We start from the raw sequence: 12,611 nt of genomic DNA, 5'->3' as shown, positions 1-12,611 counted from the left end.
CTGTAAACTCCAGCACCTCCAGCTCCCTCATTTCCATGCTCTATGGGGAAGGGCAGCAGGGTGGTACCAGGCTGCAGCTGCCTGCCCCACAAACTGTCTCTGAGATCAACAGATCCCGTCACCCCCCGAGGTGCTGGAGGCTTTAATCTAGAGCTCCATGGAGATGCTCCATGCAATTAGCACCTATGCTTACTCTTCCCTCTTGCTCGTTCTTACCCCAAAGCTCTCTAGATAAAAGGGAAGCCTTTTAAAGCTCAAAGCCTTTCTGTGGCAGTTTCCTGCTCTGGTTTACCCGGCCTCTCCTCTCCCTGCTCCTTTCTCCCTGGCTCTGAGAATCTCCCAGGTTTGTTTGTGGTTTTTCTTTTTGACAGGAATTCCCTTATTAGGATTGTCTGTAATCCCATCTCCTACACATCCCTCTTGCTGTCCTGGGCGCTTTGCTCTGTTCTTACACACCTTCCTGCATCCAGAGGTTAGTATCTTTCCCTCCCACTTGGTGGCTACTTCTCTGTTCGTTTGCAAAACTGGATGGAGGTCTTCAAAGAGAAGAGATTTTCATTGATTCCCAGTTGCCCTTGCTCCAAAGAGAGGCAGCAACTTAGCAGAAAGAAGATTTCAGGAGGGGTTTTGCCCAGTCCCAACCAGGGGCTGAACACAAGGTGACAGGAACCAGTAGTGCTTGCTATTACCTTGGCTCTGCTGCTCTCTTGTGCTGTGTTCTTGGGCAGCTTTGAGTCTGTTTTCCCACTCCTAAGAGTGGTGTAAGCCTTTATTAGATGATCCCTGTGGAGCACTTCCAGTATGCAGCTAACTGCTGTTGTCCAGAGGAAAAATACACTGGAGTAAGTCCTGGCTCTTCCCAAGCAGCTGAGCAAAGGGTATGAGATGTGCTGCAGAAGTACTAAAGGCATGGGGATCCTTCTTAACCGCAGGCTCCAAGGGGATTTCATGACTTCTTGTGGGTCTGCAGATGGTAAGTGGGAAAAGGAAACTTCTTGTCAGTTGGTTTAAACTGGTTATATACAGAGGAATGGAAAATGTATAAAGATTCACATCCAAAAGCTGTGGAAAACAACAAATGGCTAAAAATGGGTCAACACCGGGGTGGATGAAGTCAACAAAGACTAGCTCAAGCTTTCATGTGAGCTCCTTTGTGACTGTACACCTGTGGGTATTCCAGGGATGGGTCAGCTCCCAAGAATAATCCTGGAACTAGTGAATTTTAAGGAGCTCTGATTTTAATTCATCTAGTTTAGTTTCTGTGGTTTACATCAAAAGGCACCAAAATGCTGGGAAAACCTCCGGAGCAGCCACACCTCGGTTTTGAGAAGGGCAGTTCATTCACACCTACTCCACTGCTCTGCCTTTCAAGCCCTAGTAATTGTTTTAATAAGCAAAGCAGTTTTCTTTCTAGAGCATTCTGTTCCTTCAGCTGCTTCTCCCCATGTGCCATGAACTTGTCCTGGGTTTTGCTTTGTCTGACTCCCTTTATTGTGTTTGAGATGGGTAAGAAGAAGAGATTTCTTCGTCTCCAAGTAATTCCGTGCCTGGTGTGTTCTTGGCGGCATTCCCTGCTCTCAGCTCTCCAGGTCCTGTAGCCCTAAATGGGGCAGGCAGCTTGAAAACAGGGAATTGGCTGGCTCATACCTGGTCTGCACGCACAACCTGGCATTGTCATGTGCAAGTGCAGCTTCTGGTTAGGTGCATTTATTTCATTTCTCTTTAAAATATTCCGTCACAGAACCCCAGCCTGGTTTGTGTTGGAAGGGACCTTAAAGCTCCTCCAGCTCCAACCCCTGCCACGGGCAGGGACCCCTTCCACTGGAGCAGCTTGCTCCAAGCCCCTGTGTCCAACCTGGCCTTGAACACTGCCAGGGATGGGGCAGCCACAGCTTCTCTGGGCACCCTGTGCCAGCGCCTCAGCACCCTCATAGTAAAGAATTTCTTCCTAATGTCTTATCTAAGTGTCCCTTCTTTCAATTTAAAACCATTCCCCCTTGTCCTGTCACTCCATGCTCTTGTTTCCTCAGCCTCATTCACTTGCTGTGCATTAGAGCCAATCCAGTTAAATTGGTGCTGTGGCCTCAATGAAAACTAGTGTAAGGAAGAGGAGAATTGGGTTTATTGTCTGTATGATGGTTGTCAGCAGGGAAAAAGTTGCTGTACACAGTGCTGGGAGAATTGACTTTACTGCATATTTGGGATGTTTCCCATTCTAAGTATAGGAAATACTTGAACAAAGTCAACAGTGGTGCAGGCAGTGTGCAGTTCTCTCTGGGTGCCACCATTACAGCTGCCTTGTGCTGACGGAGTGAATTCCAGGCAGAGCTTGGAGAAGTGATGATTAATTTCCAGCAGTTCCAAAGAGGAAATTATACTCGTTAAATCAATCTGGGCGAATTTCAGCTCTTGCATAAAAGCCACCCTAATTGCATTGGTGAAGTCAGGATGAGCTGCAGCACCGTGTGCAGGAAGTTCACACATGCCTGGTGCTATCATTACCGATTGCAAAAGAGCCGGAGATGTTTACTCACCCGGCCAATAACATGTTTGTGTTCCCTCTATTTTTTTGGTTTTGACCTTATTTAATTGCAGTGGGAGGGGGGCAAATGCACAAATACACAACTACATGGCCTCTGATAAGGGGAGGATGCACTGAATGAACCCTTGGCTGGGTCTCGCTGCACCATGGCAGTGCCAGCAGAGCTTGAAGAAGAGGAGAAGGCTGCAAAGAGAGCAGTCTTCCAGTGCCTAAAGGGGCTGCAGGAAACCTGGAGAGGGGCTTGGGACAAGGGCCTGTAGGGACAGGCCAAGGGGAATGGCTTGAACCTGCCAGAGGGGAGACTGAGATGAGCTCTTAGGCAGAAGCTCTTCCCTGTGAGGGTGCTGAGGCGCTGGCACAGGGTGCCCAGAGAAGCTGTGGCTGCCCCATCCCTGGCAGTGTTCAAGGCCAGGTTGGACACAGGGGCTTGGAGCAAGCTGCTCCAGTGGAAGGGGTCCCTGCCCGTGGCAGGGGTTGGAGCTGGAGGAGCTTTAAGGTCCTTTCCAAGCCAAACCAGGCTGGGATTCCCTTCCACTGAACCCACCCTTTCCCAGGAAGCGAGCTTAGTGAGACATTTAATTCATTATGTTCAGGGTGATTTACTGACATCAACTTAACGTAAGTTAAATTCACCAGGAGCCTGTGGAGAAGGAAAGCAGCTCAGGAATGAGGCAGCCGAGAGTTCTGTGGGTCTGTGACTCAGGAGGCTGCAATCAGGCTGCGTAGGGAAGCGGAGGGATGGCCACTGTTCCATTGCGGAGGCTTGTTGGGGATAGTGGAGCTGCCTCAGGTTGGCTTTTGGTGCCTAATTCAGCCTGTCCTGCTTTGGGCACGGGCTGGGTGAAGATTTTTCCACCAGCCTTCTCTTATTTTGCCTCCCTGTCACAAAATAGCAAGTCCCAGGAAGGGGCTGGGGTCGTTGTGTCTGTGCATGGTTGTGTGTGGTCCCTGTCTCTTTATGGGACTTGGATAAACACCAATTGCTTTGTTATTTGCTGAATAGGAAAGTTAGCCCCAAATTAGCACTAATGTGAGGTCATTTAACCCTTTTGGGAGGTCTTTTGAAAAATCATAATAGAGCCATGCAGGAGTCAGGTCAAACCAGGCCCCGAGCTGAGGGTTTGTGCCAGATTGACAAAGGGCACCATTATCCCACTGGGACAGGGTCAAAGATGTAAATACCCCGAGACCAGCCAGAAACTTTCCTCCTGCTGGGCTGATTATTCCCCAAGCAGGTGCTGCTCCCAAACCCCCACGCAGTGCCTACAACCTCCCCGTATTATTCCTGCAGGGTTTCAGGCCAGGAGAATGGAAAGTGAATTGGAGCCGGGATGAGCGTCAGCATCTCTCAGTGCAGTGTATTCATTGACATAATGGTTGCTGGGTCCGGGCAGCTCTTCCTGCAATTTCATCGTCCAGCCCTTGAAACAGGAGCTCATCTTTAATTGCCACTGAAAATAACTGTGTGTGGCTTGTCTGGGACGTGCAGCAGCCTGCGAGAGGATGGAAGGAAGCTCTTAGAGGTGTGATGCAGACATGGGTGTCCTCCTGCTCAGGCAGCCATGGACTGGGCATGAGCAGACGTCTCCATCAGTGGGAGCAACAGTCTCTGCCGGTGGAGGGGTGTGTGTACAGGGGTGCTTGCTTTCAAGCTGTGATGGCCTGTGGGGCTGAGCAAACCATCAGGGAGTCATAAACCTCCTGTAATTGGGGACCCTTATTTGCAAGATTTATTAGAGCTGTCGGTGAAGCCAACAGTTGGTGGGGCTGTGGGAGAAGAGCCCGGTGTCTGCGGAGGCCATGGGTGCTCCTGGTGTGTGCAGGGTGAGGCACTGGAGGAGTGTGGGCTGGGGGGAGCAGGTGGACACAGACAGCCCTGGTAGAGGGCATGGGGGTGATGGGTACGGGGTGATGGAGCGAAGCTGTTAGCAGAGTGAGCACAGTGAAAGTTCCCGTATCATTTATGTCCACTTGAAGGCCGCAAGGCAGCAGAGGAGCTGTGGTCACTCTTTCCTGGTGGAAACCTGCCCTTAGTTCCCTGGGTGCCGGTGAGTGCTGGCTCTCCAATTCCAGCCTTCCCAGGAGGATTCCCCAGGTTGTTGTTGAGAAATACCTTCCTGCCAGGTAGTGGGCAGGACCGGAAGCTCCGGATACCTTCCATCTGGGAAGGCAATCAGACAAAATGCCAAGCCCAGGGGGCAAAATTTCAGTCTTGGTGCCAGTCTTGCTTATTACCTATCTGGGTTCTGCAGCCTGGTAAACTTTCATCATGTAATTTATTTGCTTCTCAACATCCCTGCAGTTATTAAAAGCAAGGTGCTCACCCAGGCTTTCTCTAATGGGAACATCTGCCTTTCGGGGCAGCTTTGGATTGTTCATTTTACAGCTTGACCTCAGGCAGCGAATGGCCAGAATTCGATCCGGGTGCTGTTAGCCACGGGAGCTGCCTGGGGTCTTCAGGACACGGGAGATCACAGGGAGGAAGGATCTGATATGGCAGGGATGGGCTCTGCAGAAATGTCAGCCAAGTGTCACGCTCAGGTCAAGGGGGAGAGTTTCCCAACGCCTTTGCCTGCATGCTGCCAGGCAATGCCAGCCTGCACAGGGCAGCTCTCCCTTGTGTGCAAGAAAAGAACACTCCACAATCAGGAATCTCCCTTGGGAAGGCTCAGGTCTGCACTCAGGGCTCAGTGCTGGCTCTGGGCAGCTGGCTGGGCTCCCCAGAGATCATCCCATACAGTGGGATTAAGTAGCTGGGTGCAAGAACTCCTTCGGAGTGTCGTGGATGGTCTTCCTGCTCCTTCCAAGGCGTAGTTGGGAGCGATGAAGAAGTAATCTGATGCAATGAGTCCCATCAGCTGGAATGCAAAGGCAGTGCAGATCCAAGACAAGGAGTGAGCCTACCCCTGCCTATCTTCTGAGCACCTTGAAGGGCAGGAGCACCATTGGAGGGGCAGTTAGGCCAGACAGGAGCCTTTATTCAAGAATGGATAAAACAGGTTTAAGTTCCTAAACCAAGGCTTCCTCCAGCCATCTGGCGTCCTTCATCTGAACGGAGTCTTCAGCTCTGCCTCTCCACTGAGCTCGGAATCTGGCTGCTTCTGGACTCAGATCAGATCTTTCTAGTTCATCCTAAAACGATTTCATTCTACGCTGTGTTCACAGCTTCACTGGCAGTCAGTAATGCTGGAGCTACTGCAGAGCCCGCAGGAAAAGGCCTCGCTGTCAAGGCTATAAATCCTTCAGGTTCAGATGAAATTGTAGCTTCCTTTTTGTGCCTCTTTAGGACTCATCCGTACTTGGGTTTTGGCCACAAGTCCCAGTTCCGGCTCCAGCAGAGACCCGATGTACGCTGGCGCAGTGCAGCCTGTTTGATCTTGGTTCAAAGCTGGGCAGAAATGCATGGCTATAAGTCACATCCCCAGCAGTGGTTTGCGTGGGAGCCCACACTCAGGTAGGCAAATACTTCTAAGACTTGCATAAAATTACCTGTGCCACGGTCACGGCTGCAAATCCCATGGGAGCCCCAGGGTGGAACCTGGCCTCCTGCTCCCCAGTCCTGCACAATGGCAGCAGAACCTCCCTGAATCACAGAATCCCAGAACAGTTTGGGCTGGAAGGGACCTTAAAGCTCCTCCAGTTCCAACCCCTGCCATGGACAGGGACACCTTCCACTAGAGCAGGTTGCCTCAAGCCCCGTCCAACCTGGCCTGTGATGAGTTACTTTGATGAGCTGGCTCGTAAGAAGTCAGGCTGCAATATCCTGACATTCCTTGATGAAGAATTACACTCCTGCAGACTGAATGTGAGTGCTGGTGCTGTGCTGTGCTGTGCAGAGCCAGCAGATAATCGGGATCTACCCTTCTCAAGGGGCCTGCTGAGCCCTCCAAGCCCAGGACTTGTGGGGAAAACAGGAAAGCAGAAGCTGAGAAGGATGGCTGGTTCTCAGAGCTTGTAGTAGAAGATTGCTTTAACAAAGCAACAGCAAAAGTTTGTTTTGTAACAGGCATGTGCTTCTTCCAGGAGGCATTTTCCAGCGGGGAGGAAAATCCCCAAGCCCTGCAGGGCCCGCAGCCCTTAGGTGCTAAGTGCAACCCAAGACGTTCTCGGTGCTTCTCTCTATGTGTTGCAAAACTACCTCAGATTTTCCCTCTCCATGGGATAACTGGTACCGTGCAGTGAACTCTCTGTTAATCCCCCACCAACAAGCAGCCCCCAAGAAGGGAGTCCCAGCCCTACAGTGGCTGAGAAAAGTGAATTTATCTGCTGGATCTGCAGTGCAGGAAGGCTCCAGGGTTTATACACGTGACCCAGATGCTGGGCTATCTAGAAGCGATCACATCAGTTCTTACAAGGATCGATTTGATTCGTTATCTGGGCAGGTGATGCACTCATATGGTTTGAATTAGGTTTCATTTAAGATGGCAAGATTTTTCACTGTAGATGCTGGGTTGTGGCCTGGCCAGGGAAGGCGAGCAGTGTGAGTGAGTCACAATGAAGTGGGCCTTTATTTGGTGTCTAATCTGATAGACAAGTGCCAGCTAGGGAGCAAGGAGAGCTTGCCCACTACCGGAGGGTGGAGCAGATGGGGATCTTTTTCTCTCCTAGACTTCAGAGCCATGGGGAGGATGTTTGGGAGAGACTCTGATGGTGGAGTTTCAGGGCTCCTCCAAGCCACCATGTGCCTGCTGGTAGCCCTGGCACAGGGAGCTCGGAGTAGAGCCCTGGGCCTGTTGGCAGGAGACATTCAAAGGGGAATCCCTTTGCCTGAACAGAGCTGAGAGCTGGAGCTCAGAGCAGCGGCTCCTCAGCAGTTCCTACCCGCAGGATGGGACACGGAGGCCTTGGGCAGGAGATTCCAGTCTGCTGGTGGAGATGAGAGTCAGTTCCCACAGTGGATGCCCCAAGCCCCTGCCCAGCCTTGCTGCTTCCCCCTCCCTCTGCCTTTGCCTTTTCATTTGGCTGTGCCGGGAGCAGAAGGTGTCTCCAGACCAGGGCTGGGATCTAAGCACGGAATCCCAACTCCGGGGACAATTTTAGAGTCAAATCAAGATTGCGGAGCCAACTTCTCCCTCTGCTCTATAAATAAGCAGGTCCAAAGCTGCCTTCTCAAGCTATTGTGGGAAAGTCGGCTCCTGCCAAAGTGCTGAGCCCGCTCTCGCCTCCCCAACACCCCTGTGGCAGGATCCCATCGTGGCTCAGGTGGGCAGTGACAGGAGTAGAGCAGAAGGGAGAAATAATTAACATCTGCAGGGTGCTTCGATGATTCCAGTGGTGACCAACCTCAGCACCAAGCTGTTGTGGGGCCCGGTCCTGCCGAAACAGGGCTGGCTTAGCATCCACAAGCCAGGTCCCTGGTAGGTGGGACTGGCTCTAAAATTGCCTCACTTTGCGGGGGGGGGTGAGGGAGGTATTTTCATCTGTGTCTCCATTCCCCAGCCTTTGGGAACTGGGTTCTGAGGCATTTTGCAACAATCATGAAGAACAGAGGTTCTTATGTAAAGAAAACTTTCACATGATGGTGTGATTGCAGGAAGTCAGGCTTGAAAAAGGCACCAAAATAAGCTAATAACAGCAAGTATCAGCAGATTTGTGATGAAACCGTGCAGGCTGGCAAACCAGAGACGTTATGAGTTCCAGATGTTGCACACAGATAAAACCTCTGGCCTGATCTTTTCTAATTAGCCACAGAAACTAAGCTGTCACGTAAAGATGGCTTCCAGGGCTCTCTGAGCAGGTTCATTACAATCCACCAGGACAGACTGGTTCTTATTCCTATTTCCTTTTGTATTTGCTACTTGGGAATTTACTGAATTAAGTCCCGTTTCTGTGCCGTACTTAGATTCAAATCAGAACTGGCATCTCTGCAACTGGGAGCAGACGCCAGGATCTGAACGCACCTCGTGCTTCAGCTGCAGCCTGAATCCGAGCCCAGTCTCTGCTGCTGGGATCCAGCCCGCTGGCTGATGTGGGTAATTTATTCTGAGCAGCTCGGGATGCCTCTGCCAGTGACATTTCCATATCTCTGCTCCAGAAGGGCTGAGTGGAGTCAAGTGAGGTACCTGAGACCAAACTCATTGCTGTTGCAGCGTCACGGGCTGACATCAGATAACTTGCTGGGGGAGGCAGCTTTGATCAGGCTGCAGCACTGCGGGAAGTGGTTGGGAGCAATCCCCGATGCTTTGCATCTGGGCCATTTTACAAACTGTTTGCATGGTTAAAACCAAGTTTCTCCTGGTGAGGAACCGCAGCACTGCGGTAACTGCGGGTAACCCAGAGCCTGTCCTTGTGCTGCTGCTGGTGTCACCAACAGCACCTCCTGCCCCGGTGTGGTGACCGCTGCAGGGATTCAGCTCCGTGGGTTTTGCAGGAAGAAGACTTGTTTTTGTGTTTCGAGTTGCAGGTGGGAGACAGGCGATGGGAGGGAAGTCCGTGAGCTGGGAATGGCTGAGGGGCTGCAGCAGGTGCTGCTCACTGCGGGGTGCTGGGGTTAGAAGACAAAGTTCACTTGGAGCAATCTGAAATCCCTTTTACAGAGGACCCAGGTTTCCCCGGTGAAGCTTTCCCTGACTCCTTCCTGCGCATATTTGTGGCTGAATATCACAGGAAGCCTGGGCCTGGGCAGCAAATTTGGCTGTAAAGAACATCCTCGTGACCTCTGCAGGCTAAACCGGCAGGTCCGTTCCCGCTGCGGGTTTCCTGTGGCTGGGTTTGGATTGACAGCTGTCAGCTGAAGGTGTGTGCTGGAGGTCAGCCCCAGAGTGCGAGCACGGGACAAGCTCAGGTCGGGCAGGCAGAGAGAAAGTGAAGCTGCTTCTGCCCAGAGAGGAGCTGGTGGAGGTGGTGGGTCATGTTTGTTTGTTTGAAACGGGGTGGCTGCCCCGAAGACTGGTGATGGGTCAGTTCCCAAACTCCTCATGCTGTGAAAACTGGTAGAACGAGATAAAGGCAACGGGAATTTTCCTATAGCCCCCTGGGCTACAACAGGTAAGAACAAACTGGCCTGGCCCTATTAAAAGCATCCAAGCATTGGACTGAGCTGGTTTTAGTGGCACCAGAAGCTGGCAGAGCCCGGCAGCTCCCCAGACTCCTGCAGACAGGAGACTTCACCAAAGCAGCAGCCATCAGCTGGGGCAGCGAGGGCTTTATCTCCCTCCCTCGCTTCAAGGCCAGATTCTTTTCCTTTTCCTTGTTATTGCTGTGACAATGGTACAGAGCCAGCTGTAGCCTCTCTTGTGCTGTGTGCTGTACAAACAGTGCGAAAGGGCAGTCCTGCCGCACTAAGACTTGCAGCCCAAGTTAGTTCCAAATGAGCTTTTTCGTTCTGCCTTCCCAAGGAGAAGGCTCTGGAGGCAGAGGGAGTTGCACTGGGAAAGCGTCGGGTCTGGGTATCAAAGGTTTCCATGAACATCTATGGCACAAGCTCTGATTTTGGCTGGAAGAGCCCCTGAAGCAGCCGCATCTCCCTTTGGAGCACAGCTCACTCCAACCTGCTGCAGGCTGCTTCCTCTTACTGCCTATTAATTGTTGGAAGTGTTTTAATAACCTTTGGCCAAAGAGAGCTGAAATTCCTGGCACATCACAGGACGGCTGGAAAGGATGTTTGACAGCTGTCAGTGGGAAAAGCTGCGTATCCTAAAGGGATTAAAGTCCTTGCTTTGAAGTTTCTTACAGGTTATAGAGAAAAGAAGCCAGACTGGGAGCAGGGAGTGTGAAATGACTTATCCCAGGTCACGCTGCACATGAGTGGTGGAGGGAGCAGCAGGACCATGAGGGTGGCACGGTGACAGCCCTGCACTGCACCTCGGCAGCTCTTCCCAACACAGACCCATCTGATCCCAACACGGTGTCCAAGGCTTGGGGACCTGGTGAGGGACGTTCTCCTCAACCATGGAGCTGCTGATCTCTCGCTAGCGAAATGCAGCCGCTCACAGTCAGTGCCTGGATGTTTGAAGAGGGTTTAACAATCCAAACACAAGAGCAGCCCTGTTGCCTTAGAGAGGGTGTAGCTGTGAGCAAAATTTGGCCTTCCCTTTTAGACTCTGCAGTTTGTCTTGACTGCTGCATGCTTTATTTTTAGAGCATCATAAAGGGCTTTTGTTCCAAGGTATATTTAACAGGGGAGTGGAGGGGAAGTGGGAGGGGTTTGTGCCCAGGGAATGTATCTCTTGGTCTCTTTCTTCTAACCCACCCCCTCACCAGATACTCTTGGAGGGTGGAGTATAAATGAAAAAGGAAAAAAAGAAGAGAAAATAATAATTAAAACCACTGAAATCCCAGTCAAAGGGGTTGTCTGGGCGTCCCGGCCTGGAGGCCTCCCCGGCGCCATGGAGCATCCAGGAGCACAAAAGAGACACAAGTGCCCAAGAGAATGGGAGAGGCCAAGGCAAGGAGCTGCTGGAGGCCCCGTGATGCCTGGCAGTGCCACTGTCCCTGTCCCTGCTTCCCACATCCCCCTGGACCAGGGGGGGTGTGTGCTGGGGGTTGGCCAGACCCTCTCTTGATGGGGATAAACTGGCTCAGGGAAGGCTGTGAGGGACTGGCCATAGGGAGTCGGTAACATCCTTATCTGGCTTTGAGACATGTCCAAGGGACCAAACTCCAGCTGGTGGTGCCATGAAGCAGACAGACGTGTGTACAGGCCCCACAGCACCGACAGCACAAGCTTCTCACCGGGAAAGTTTCCCATTCCGCCATGGCACTAAGATCCTCAAAAGAAGGAAACGAGGTCCTGGGTCAGTGGCAGCAAATCTGAGCATAACTTAAACCCAGAGTCAGGGCTGTCCTTGTGGAGTGCCAGTGAAGTTGTTCAGAGGATAACCTGTGTTTCTGTCCTTTCTGCCAGTGCTTCCCAGCTTCCCGAGGGACCTCGTGGCTTTCCAGGAGGACTCCAGGCACACTGAGGCAGGACCAGGCATGCAGACAGTGGCACCAAGAGCGTGGTGAGCACAGACCAGCCCTGGCTGTCCCCACTTCCACCCAGGCTGGAGCATGTGCAGGTTAACAGGGGTGGGCTTAAACCCCAAAGGTGGAAACAAAGCTGTGCCAGCAGCATGCTGGTGACAGAGCTTAGCTCCAGGCGGATGAAGGGTCTCCTGTCCTCTATCAGGGAGCAGCAGATAGCACCATTGCTGCTGCCCTGCAAAAGGCCAAGTCTGCATACCCGCATGTTTCCATCTCGAGGTGGATTTGGCCTGGCCATGGTGGCACTGAGTTTGTTCCAGTTCGTTGCTGCAATCTGGTGAGTCTCACTGAAAGGTTTGAAGAATCTTGGAAATACCCTCAAGGAACGTTGCTGCTCTTTGCACTACCCAGGGTCAGTGAAATACCCTTTGCCTGGATGTGGGTACAGGACAAGTACCAGGTCTGTGACTCAGGTCATCATGAACTGGGCATGGTTTCCTTAATTTAGAGATAGAATCAGGATATTGATCAGCTAATGTCAGCACTGCGTAAGGTCTGTGCTTCCCTTGGCTGCATGGGACATACGTGTTCCTTCTTCTTTTCCTCTTTTTTTTTGTACTCCTACCCTGCCTGGTGTCCTCTGTGACATCAGTTCTGATCATCAGCCCTCATTCGGCTGGCTTTTGGGTATTGCTGTACTCTGGTGCACAAGGTCTGGCAGCTGGTGCTCAACAGTGATCTCCAATGGAGTTTGCATTGCTCCAAACCTTTGGTTTTCATTCCCAGAAATCAGACTTTGTCCAGTCCCTAGGTTCCTAATATGCAGGAGTTGGCACAGCAGAGCTGAGGGCGATGGCTGCAGCTTGAGTCAGGCCAGCACGTCCTCACCAGCCAGTGCAGAGGCACCATGGTCATTCGTGGTCCTGCACCCTGAGCTGGCCACGCTCTGAGCCAGAAGCCATAGAGATGTGTCTGAAGGGTGTTGTACCCATATTAACACGCTCTGTCTTCACAGCTGCCTGTGTAGACATGCCTCACGCCTGCCTGAGTGGGCACTTCTCACCAGGTCAGCAGAGCTGAGCTCTGCAGTGTGGAGGAAGAGCTCACCAGCTTCCTCCATTCACCTGCTGGTGCAGGGCACCGAGCGGGATTGATTCAGTGAGTG

Source organism: Psittacula echo, assembly GCF_963264785.1.
Source record: "Psittacula echo genome assembly, chromosome: 21".
NCBI lineage: Eukaryota > Metazoa > Chordata > Aves > Psittaciformes > Psittacidae > Psittacula > Psittacula echo.
The sequence above is the reverse complement of the archived record's forward strand: the minus strand, read 5'-3'. Positions refer to the sequence as shown.